Source organism: Motacilla alba, chromosome 3 (assembly GCF_015832195.1).
Source record: "Motacilla alba alba isolate MOTALB_02 chromosome 3, Motacilla_alba_V1.0_pri, whole genome shotgun sequence".
Taxonomy (NCBI): Eukaryota; Metazoa; Chordata; class Aves; order Passeriformes; family Motacillidae; genus Motacilla; species Motacilla alba.
The window spans coordinates 32,714,347-32,725,160 of NC_052018.1; positions in this window are offsets into that span (position 1 = coordinate 32,714,347).

Here is a 10,814-nt window from a genome sequence, read left to right on the forward strand (position 1 = left end):
GCCAGAGCCCATTGGAAGATCCTCTCTTCTGTGAACAATCTTTGGATCAGACCTTAAGGGAAAATCAATATGAGAGCAAGGCGCTCATCAAGATTGTGACTGAGAAGCAAAATGGTTTCGTCCAGTCATTGCAAAAGTTCTCTCTTGAATCTTTGAGACAGGACCGATGTATCGCTTATCACATTTCAGTCCAGAAGGTCTAGCAGTTTTTGACTTCATATCTTGTGCTGTCATGCATAACCTGATAAACTGCATCAAAATTGCTCCATATGGTTGCCATTCACTTCTGGCTAGTAGAAAGGCCAAAGAAATGTGCAAGACTCTCTCAGAAACCTGTATTGTAAGAGTTTTTCTGCAATAGTCTGATGAAAAACGGACTTTCAACCTCAGTTCTAGAATTCCGTCTGTTCTGGAATTCATCAGAAGTTAATAGATTTGGGTAATATATAAAAATGTTGTCATTAAAATGTGTTCATGCTTGTCATTGAGGTAAAATCACATGACTAATTCAGTGATTTTTGCACTCTTCTGACAAGAGGACCAGTTCACCACAGTCAGCTATTTCCAGTATCATACAGCAGCACACAAGAAAGCAATCATCATTAGGCTGCATTTAGTGACAATTCACTTCCTTTTCAAACCAGGACAGTATGAAAACCCAAATTTTCCATTGTAAGAGCAATGGCAAGGATTTCTTTCTGAAATCAGAAATATTTGGCTTCAAAATGCTTTGTATCATTCAAAATTATGGCGAAGAGAAGCCAGAGGCTAAAATGATCTTGAAAACACATCATTAGTAGACAGAAGTTGTCAATTATTGTACTGTATTGGTTATGGCAACAACAAAAATGGCAAAAATAGAAAAAAAAAAAAGATCGTGACTGGAGAGCATCCATTTTCTCTTCACATATGATAAAAAGTTGTCATACAGATAACTTTCTAATTTCTATAAATTAACAGAATTCTCACTGGAAGACAGTTTTTATCAGAATACAAACCTGAAATATGAAAGCATCTTGGTAAATGGGTGATGATGGGTAAACAAATCGTAAAAAGCCATGGAAGTCTACCTGAGAACTTCTAATTCTGTGGATTCAAAAGGGTAAGAATAAGAATAAAAAGCAGCACCGCACTTGAATTTTCAAAAATCGACCATATTAACAATAACAGCAATTTTGTGAAGAAAACCTATTCACAATTTAAAATAATTTATAAGCAGATTTAAGGAAAACAATTCACACTTTCAGTTCAGGTATGTTTACCAATGCAAATGGCTCCTACGAATCCATGTAAGTTAAACACAAAAATGTGAACTTCAGTATCCCAAATTTTAATGTTTTTTACACAACTGAATCAAAACCAAGAAATCTTTATCACTTTCTCATTAGAATTAATGGGGTAGAGATGCAGTAAAAGGTACCATTACTATAATTTCATTATTATGAATTTACTATTACAATGAAGGAGGATTTTAACATTAAACAAAAATATTAACAAAAGGGAAGAAAGAACTATATTACTTCTAAAGCTATTCTGTCTTTCTCACAAATTTGGAGCAAATGGATAATTTAAACCTCAAGCTGTACTTTATTTTTCCTACAATGAAGGAAATGAAGACATAGGTTTTAAATGGTGCACCCAGTCCAACAGTGCAGAGAAGCTCCTATGCCACATGTGATCAGACACTGTCCTGAAAAGACATATGATGGAATGTCCACTTCACCTTCCCAGGAACGTCATCATTAAAAAAGAATGCTGAAGAAAATCAATTGAGTTTTGCTTTTTATCTCCTCAAATGCTGAAATCTTCCTTGGAAGCAATCAGGTACTTGTGAACTACAGTGAAAGATGAAAATATTCATACCTGAAATCCATCTCCTGGCTCAAAGACCAAGGCCTTCAGGGAGCACAACAAATCCACATCATCTTTCTAAATGTCAGTTTTGTGCTTTGACCTCTGGCTTAGCTATCAGATAAAAATAATGCATAACCACATAACTCCCCAGAAACTGCTTTAAAACAGATGCTGAAAAAGGATAATTTTGTTGAGGGAAAGTCATAATGAACTTAGACAAACATAAAGCTCTCTTCCACATCTACCTTTCCCCACTAAATCAGAGCTTAGGCAATACCTTGTCAGTCACTGTAGAAGACATTTATTGCTCATTGATGCATGATGTTAATTTTACTTTGTTTGATCACATAAAGCTCTTTCTGGTCAGAGGTATGTACATTTATAAGTCACTTTTAGTTCTAAGGACAAAAAGCACTATCTAAAAATCCTATCATCATTACCATTGGAAAGGATTCAGAAAATGTGAATATTTTTATTTGAGAGAAACTTAAAGAATACACTGGGGGTGCAGAACATAGCTTTATATACTTAGGCAAAGCTGTTACTTAAAATTTAAACGCAGACTTAATGAAATCATTAGCACTGAGAAATTACACACCCATATTTTGCAAATAATCCATACATTTTCTATCTTAGCAGTTCTTAAATTGGACAAATCCTACAGGAATCAGTCTCCAGAAATGAAGCTCTCTAGTTTCTGTACCAGTATCACAGGCAGTAATCATTTAATGTATTCAAAAGTCATTTCTCTAGCCAAGAGAAGGCAGTTTTGTGTCACCAGGTCATAGCCCTGGATTGGAAAGTTATGAGAAGACTCTAGAGCCTAAAAAACTTCCCACAGGGTTCACCAGCTCCACCCTCCTGGGGTTTGACTACAGCTGCCAACACCAGTCTGGGCCCACAGCAGCCTGTCCTTGCTGGAGCTCAGCAGTGGATAAACTGAACAGCCCCTTGTGCACACTGTACACACTAGCAAGGCTGCAAAGCTGCATGTGCATTACTGATGTGGTTGTTTTGCCCCTACTTTGTTTCTATCAGCACATGATACCATATTTAATATAATGCTAAATTTGGAGTGATTTTCATACAGCACAGATTTAAAAACCACGAGCAGTGAATTTCAAGCACTTCCACACAGATGGCAATGCAGTGTGAAAAACTACTCAATTTTCCCACACTCAGATAAAAGAGTATAAATGTCAAATAAACTGGAGATCTTCCTCTGAGAAGAAAAATGCAAAAAGAAAGTTAGAAACAATGTCCTAAAGGAGCCCAGAAATCCCCATTTATCATCTGTTATACAATCATCCTTATTGCAAGACAGTAGGTTGATTCACTGGAATATATCACACCAAACCACTGCATTTTGCAATCTCTTACTGCCATCTTATGCCATTTTTTGTCACTGCACAATCCACGGCATAATAAAAATTGGCAAAAAAAAAGCTCTTTTACATAAAGTGTTGCCTTTCACAAGTGTTTGTGATCTTATCAGCACATTATCATCTGGCCCTCATCTCTGCACCCCCAGTTCTGCAAGAAAATATTGAACTTTGTTCAATTCTTCAATTGTCTTTGAAGTTGATGGGAACTGAGAATCCCTAGCACCTTTCAGGATGGTGTTAGAAAGGTTAATAAAAAGCTCTCTCCTTCAAAACTATTTCTTCAGTAGCTCATTGCTTTTCAGATATATGGCTTGGCTCATTTGCACTGATTGACTCCACGATTCCCAGTACTGCTCAGGGATTACAAAATAAATGAAGGATTGTAGTTTTCCTTCTGTTAAAAAAAAGTCTTCCTTGTAAATGGCGAAACCAGATTCATGGTATATACCATTTGCACAAAAATAATTTACTAAAGTTGCTGATTTAAACAGCACTAAATAGCAGAACACCAAAATGAGTAAGGCACAAGGAAAAATAATGGTTTATAATGAGCAATCATATTTTATGACACACGAACTCCATTTTCGTAGCATGCATTGACTTCAGCTGTTCCTACTTATTGCAATCCCACAGCACAATTTTGCAAGACAACTAACATTTGTATTTATTTTTCAGTACACGCTACTTCTTTTTAACACACTTCAGTGATCACTTTCAAGGACAATACAGTCAAATGGGAGCTGCAAAATATCTCAATATTTGGCTTTCTCTAAAAATGTAGCAATTACCATATCTCAGTAATACATCCACAGGAGAGTTATTTAATGCAGTAGGATCCCACCATTTAAAAGTAAAATTACCTTCTTCTGTGCTCAGTTTCCCGAGAGACAACTATTACCCAAAAAAAGGATGAACTGATGTGATATTCTCCATTCTGGATTACACATCCATCTCTGCTATCCCTCGCATAGGAAGGACACTGACCTATTGGAGAAAGTCCCGAGGAGGACCATAGGGATAATCAGAGGGACAGAATACCTCTCCTATGAAAACAGGCTGAGAAAATTGCCATTGCTCAGCCTGGAAAAGACAAGGCTCCAGGAAGACCTTACAGCAGCATTACAGTATCTTAAGGGGGCCTGTTGAAAAGCTGGAGAGGAACTTTTTACAAGGGTCTGTAAAGTTAAGGACAAGCGATAATGGCTTTCAACTGAGATGAGCTTTGGATGGGATATTACAAAGACATTTTTTTACTGTGAGTATGGTGAGGCACTGGACCAGAGAAGTTGAGAATATTCCATCTCTAGAAGTGCTCAAGGCCAGGTTGGATGGGGCCCTGAGCAAGCTGGCCTAATGAAAGGTGTCCCTACCCATGGCAGGGGAGTTGGACTACACAATCTCTAAGGTCCCTTCAAGCCCAGGCCATTCTATGATTCTGTGATTGGGGCCCTGTTATGACCCTCTGTTTTGGGACTTACTACAGTGTGGTGAAATCTGAAATTACAGATTGCTTTCATTTTGCTTACTTGCAAGGAGAAAGAGTGAAGAATCTAACTTTAAAAATTCCCATAACATGCCAGATTGGTATATACAGAACAATATGGTTGCTCTTGTATTTATCTGTTTTCCTTAGCATTTGTATACCTCTCTGTGGTCTGCCTTTTTAAAGTTCTAATTCATCATTTCAGGTGCAAAATAGGGTCCCTCCTGTAAAATAGGGATGTTACAGTCACACATACTCAAGGTCATTTAAAATACTGGAGCTTTTATTTTTTCTCCACAGATCTAAACCTAGTTAAATAAAGACCTTATTAATACAAAAGGAGGAAGAGTAAATATAGAGAAAAATGGCATGGATTAACTTTTCTGAGGGAACAGGATTAGGGTTTCCAGGGAAACATCTTCTGAGGAAGGACACAAAGAAGAAGGTGGTAACACAGTGAATTTAGCCCTTGAGGGAGCTCCAGAAAGGTAGGTAAAATCTCTAAAAAGTAGAGATGAAAATAAAAACACATCAGTTGGATTGGGTAGAGTGAGCAGGGAAATGGAGGGAAGCAAAACCCAGAGGACATAGACAAAATACAGGGTCTTCAAAATCGAGAAGAAGAACTCTCATAATGGAAAATCTGTGGGGCAATCAATGAAAGCTTGCCAATACCAGAGAAAGAACTTCTGCTGCCTTTTCCAGTAACTTTTAATGCGTGAAGAAAAAAAGCGTTGGCACGAAAGTCAGAAGACATTTCTAACACGGTTCCATTTACTCTCTGAAGGCTGTCACTGTTGCGCTACCTGTTCTCTTTCGAGCTTTCATCTCCCTGACTACGTAAAAGCAAATGCAACCTTTTGCTGTCAGCTGCCCTGGTCAGAGCCTCCCACCTCTGCTTCTGCTTTGCATCCAAACTCCTGCACACCACAATTCAGCTAATTTCTGAATTGTCACACCTCCCAAAGCTATTCTCACATCTCTTTCTTTCATCATCTACAGCTTGATCTTTGGATGTGCGTATTTGAAAGAAGTATCTGTCACATGCAACTTTACAGGTTTTTTGTTTATTAATTATTTCAGATCAATAGACATAATTAACAGTAATTTCAAAGTCATTATGAAGATCCATAACAAAACCAAAGTTACATATTTTTGGAAATATTTTAAAGATGTGATCCCATGTACTTTATTTTCTTTCAGAAAAGGAGAAGATCACACAATGACTGGCCTAAATTAAAAATTATCAGTTCTTTACCTTTTCCTCCACCAACAGTGCAATAGCAAGATTTCATCTGAATTGATAGCTTGGAGAAAAAGACTAAGGAAAGGAACTCTTCAGCCTGTGTGCAGTCAAAATATGGATTTTCTCAATTCAGGAGATTCAAATTCTGGCGTCAAATCTAATAAAGAGTGCCTGGGTAATTTACTGAAAGCCAACATTTGTTGCATCCCATACTCAGTTAATCTTGTGCTTCAAGACATGAAACTGTAACTTTCCCTGCAGAAGAAGAAGCTGTTTTTTCTCTGTGACACAGTGATATGACAGTGGGATAGGTTCAGTATAGTTACATAAATAAACAATATATAAGGGAAGAATTATTTTTTTAATATTTCCTAATCCAAGCTTGAATAAACAAATTTAAGTATTGATTTTTAAAAGATACCTATTTTCTATTGTGTCATTTGCGTTACATTAAAAGACTTGTGAATGAGCAGACAAATTCCACGAATAGGACTGATAAAAGCTGACCTGGGGAAAAAACAGACCCTTCAGAGTTTAAGGCTTGTTAGCAAATCAGACTATACCTATCAGCAAAGAAAAGGGTCTAGGAACTGAGTCCCAGAAAGAAATCCGTTTGGGACAAAAACTCCTTTCCTTTTCATTTTGAAGCTGGGACCATGGTCTCTGCAACAAGCTGTGAGAGAGGGAAGTCACAGAAATGGTGCAGAAAGAATTTTGCTTGCTATTAAGGACCTCTGCTTGTGGAAAGAGGGAGACTATGGATTTCAGTGTCTCTTCCTTGATGCTGATTATAATTAAGTGCTGAATCAGTGCATTCCTTGAACCAAAAAGACATATGCAAACGTGAGATGGTGAGGACAGACCATGGATATGCAAAAATCTGTAATATCAAAGGTTCTTTTTAGAAGTGAGTAGCCTAAAATCTGCCAAGGACTGCTTGGAAAAGAATAGATTTGTTCATTTCCAGCCTCTTCAAGTCTGCATTTTCTGTTTATACAGGTGGCATATAATTTCATCCTTTTTTATCAATCAGAATAATTAATAAAGATCTGCCCAAGAACATCAAGAGGTGCTCCATAATACTAAATATTTCCATCAAGACAGCAGAGTCTTCATAAAGTTTAGTAAACTCACTTCTAAACTTTTGAAAGCTGAGTGGCCTTTTATAGAGGGCAGGACACAAGAATTACTCTTGCTCTTAAAATCCAACATTGCATAATTCTCGTCAATTGCATGGCTGCCTCCACTAAGCTTTTCTAAAGTGTTCCTGCTGAACATATAATTGCTGTAACTGTCAGGTTCTTGGTGGTGAAATTATCAAGATTTATTGCCTTGCTGAAAAGTATTTGTGGAAAATTAACACCCAGATGTTTAGCAGTACTTTTATATGAGAAGCATACATGTCTGTTCATTCGCAGTTATTGTGAGCCTCTAAGAAAATAAAAAATTGTAGACTGGAAAAAATATGTGTTGTTTCCATTAGAACTTACAAAAGCTCAGGTAACATTTTAAATAAATTGCATTAAAATTATTAGGCATGTAAATTTTAATGAAGAGCTCAATATAAGCTAGTATCTCAAAATCACATAGTAATTATTACATTCTGTAGGACTATCTTCAAGTTATGATTTAATTTATAATTTAATTTTAAAATATTACGCATATATTTTTGGCAAAGATTTATTGCTTACAGAGAATAATTCCTTGCAAATGCAATGCTGAAGACTACTTCATGGAGTCACTTAGCCTTTCTGTAGTGTTCATACCCTTGAACAGAGACTGTGACTTTTTATAATTTTAGCTGCTGCTGAGCACAGAACATGAGACATTTCAGTGATGTCTACCAGAGAGAACAGATTTAAATCTCGGTTCTACTAGTCTTAAACCTAACTTTCTCTCTGACAGCACTATTAATATCAGTATGTTCCATGATTTAGGGCTTAATTCAGTCATGACTGAAGACAACCAGTCTCTTAACTGACTTCACTAACAACAGCATTAAGTTCTTTACAGTTTTACAGAAATGGAAAGAATTATGTAATTACTTCTTTTTTGTACTGTGGGCTTTCAATCAGTAGAGTAAGTCAACACCAACAGCTAACTACAATCATAGAACAAGATAATTGCTCACATTATATGTTAAAGTTCACTGTGAAAAGCAGAGTAAAGAAATCTCCACTTGCATTAACAGGACCAATTTAAAACTACAAAAAGTCAGATTACATCTGCACTCAGCCTGAGACAGTAGCTTTGTGTGGAGTTACGTCCAAAACAAATTATCTTGTCAAATCACTACAACTCTTTAAAGTAAAATAAAAATGTGATGAATCCATTCATATTTTCTGGCAATACTGGAAAATTTTACAGTTTTTTCCTCTACTCTGGCTGCAAATTCTGGAGTGTCTTCCAGAGAGTGACATCCAGAGCAGAGACTCACTGACTGACATCCTGAGCTACAAGAAATGATTAACAGCCCTTGGAAATTCCGGAGGCACGGTCAAAGTGAGAGGACTGGAGGCACTTCCCTTTCTCTGCAGACCTCTGTATGTTGTAAAGGGAAAACTTTCTCACCAGCCTCAACTCCTGTGAGCCCCAATATGTTCCTCTCCAGCCTTGGCAAGTCTGTTTTTCTCATTAGTCCATGAGGGGGGAAAAACCCTCTGAGGACACACATTTCCTTAATATAGGAGATTTTATAGAAATCATCTAAGTTCTACATTGGCTTCATCTTATCCAGTAAATGTTGATCTTGAAAATAAAACACCAACAGGGACAGAGCTACTAGCGTTGGTCTCTTTTTCTTCCATGTTTCTTCTTAAAAGATAAAAGATACTCAAGTAAAAGTTTAAAGCTCCTTGGTGTTTGTTGTTAAGAACTCAGTAATTTAGAATTCTATTCTTAAAAATAATTTTAAATTTTGAAGGATTATTTTCCATTTGTTTGGATCTAACCTTCTCAATTTTGAGTTTTATATGGTTCTGGAAAGGTAACAAACCAGGCTTACAGGGGATATTTTTTTGTCCTACAAAGCAATTGTCAGTGCTATGTAAGAAGTGAGTGACAGACTGATTTTGCATAAAAACGTTGCAAGGAATAACCAAGTATACATAAGTATGGCACCAGGCCTTCGCTCATTAAATGTTTTGCAGCACACTAAGTCAGGGGCTGAGACACATGACAAGAGAAAGACCTCAATCAACATCACTGCTGCAAACTGTCCTTTCACAAAAATGGCATTTGGCAGCAGCTGTAACAGAGATTTCCTCGTCACACACATTCCAAACTTTAAAAGTCTTACCTCACTAAACAAATTCAGATCCATTGCTAAAAGTCATAAGCAATGTTGCACTTCACTGCTGCCACAGAGAAACAGATCCAAACATAAAACCATCTGTTTCCCAAGGAAAAAAACCAAATCCCACACACCATTTAGCACCATCTCTATTTCTTCACAGTTTACAGTTAAATTTTCAACTTCTTAATTCAATGATAAGTTAGCAGAATGATATTCACAATTAAATTAGATTTTCCAACTCTAAAACAACAGGTTAATCCATCACATTCAAAGATGCCTCCTACTCAAAATGTAAGTCAGGAAAAACTTATTATCTGTAGATTTGGCTCCATATTAAAATTCTGAGTGACAGACTCTCAATACACTTAAACTTGAGCTTTGCAAAGTATCTTTTAAAGAGTGCAAAGCAAAAATGTGGCTATAGTAATTAAATGATCCCTGGTGCATGATGTTCTTATAGTACATACTAACCACTCAGTCACATTTGACCTTGTTTCACAGAAAGGTCTTTTTCCATAGATTAGTTTGCATTTCAGGTAATTTTATATCTGGCCTTAGAAAGATCTTCTGGGATTCAGCCAATTAAGCTCTTAAATTGATACCTTTCTGTAATATTTCTACAAGACACACTGTGTTCCCCAAAATTTAAAGATCACACAGCACTGAATTTTGAAGTATGTAGCACCAATGTGATTTCATTGCATATCTATATATTGAGTATGAATATTGCAACATGTTTTGTTTGATGTAGGCTGTCTCATAAAAAGGCAAATCACTTTCACTCAATAGTTAAATCAGAATTATCTTGAATATGAAAAAAATTGGAGACCACACAATTTGGCTTCATTACATTATCCAAGAGTTTTTTAAAAGCTTTATTAATGATTTCTTGATAAGCACCATTCAATACTTAGAGTATGTTGATTGATACTATTACATATTTAAGTAATTCCTTTACAAACATCTTGGCTAAACAAAAACTAAACAACAAAAAAGTAAGTACAGATGTGACAGACTACTTTCAAAAGCATTTAACTCTCTGTTTAAGGAAAGAATTTATTTCTGAGAAATATACATTTATAATTTCCTCCTTACTCATTTTCCTTTTTGTATTTTGTTTCTTAAAGTCAGCAGTGCCAAGAATTTATTCATACAAGCTCTCAAATTGATTTATTTTAAGTGACTAGGTACTGATATTTTTGGATTCTGCTACAAGCTTCTTTCCTATCCTGTCATATAACTCTGATCAAAGTCAGTTGCACTCAAAATTTTAGGAGTCTCTACTTCTGGTTGTTCCTGCTGAGAAACATGGAGTGTCATCTCCAGATGTAATGAATACCTAGGAGGTCCAATCTGTTTCATTTGAAGCTTTAAGTGTTCAGCAAATATGGAGAGAAAACCAGATTCAAAGGCAGAAGACTCCAAAAGTCATGAAGCAGGAAGAAGTCACTGATACCTCTTAAGGCAGATATGATATTAATGACAAGAAAGGAAATTTGTACAGAAGCTGTCTAATGACAAGACATGAAGTGCACACACAAACCAAGCAGA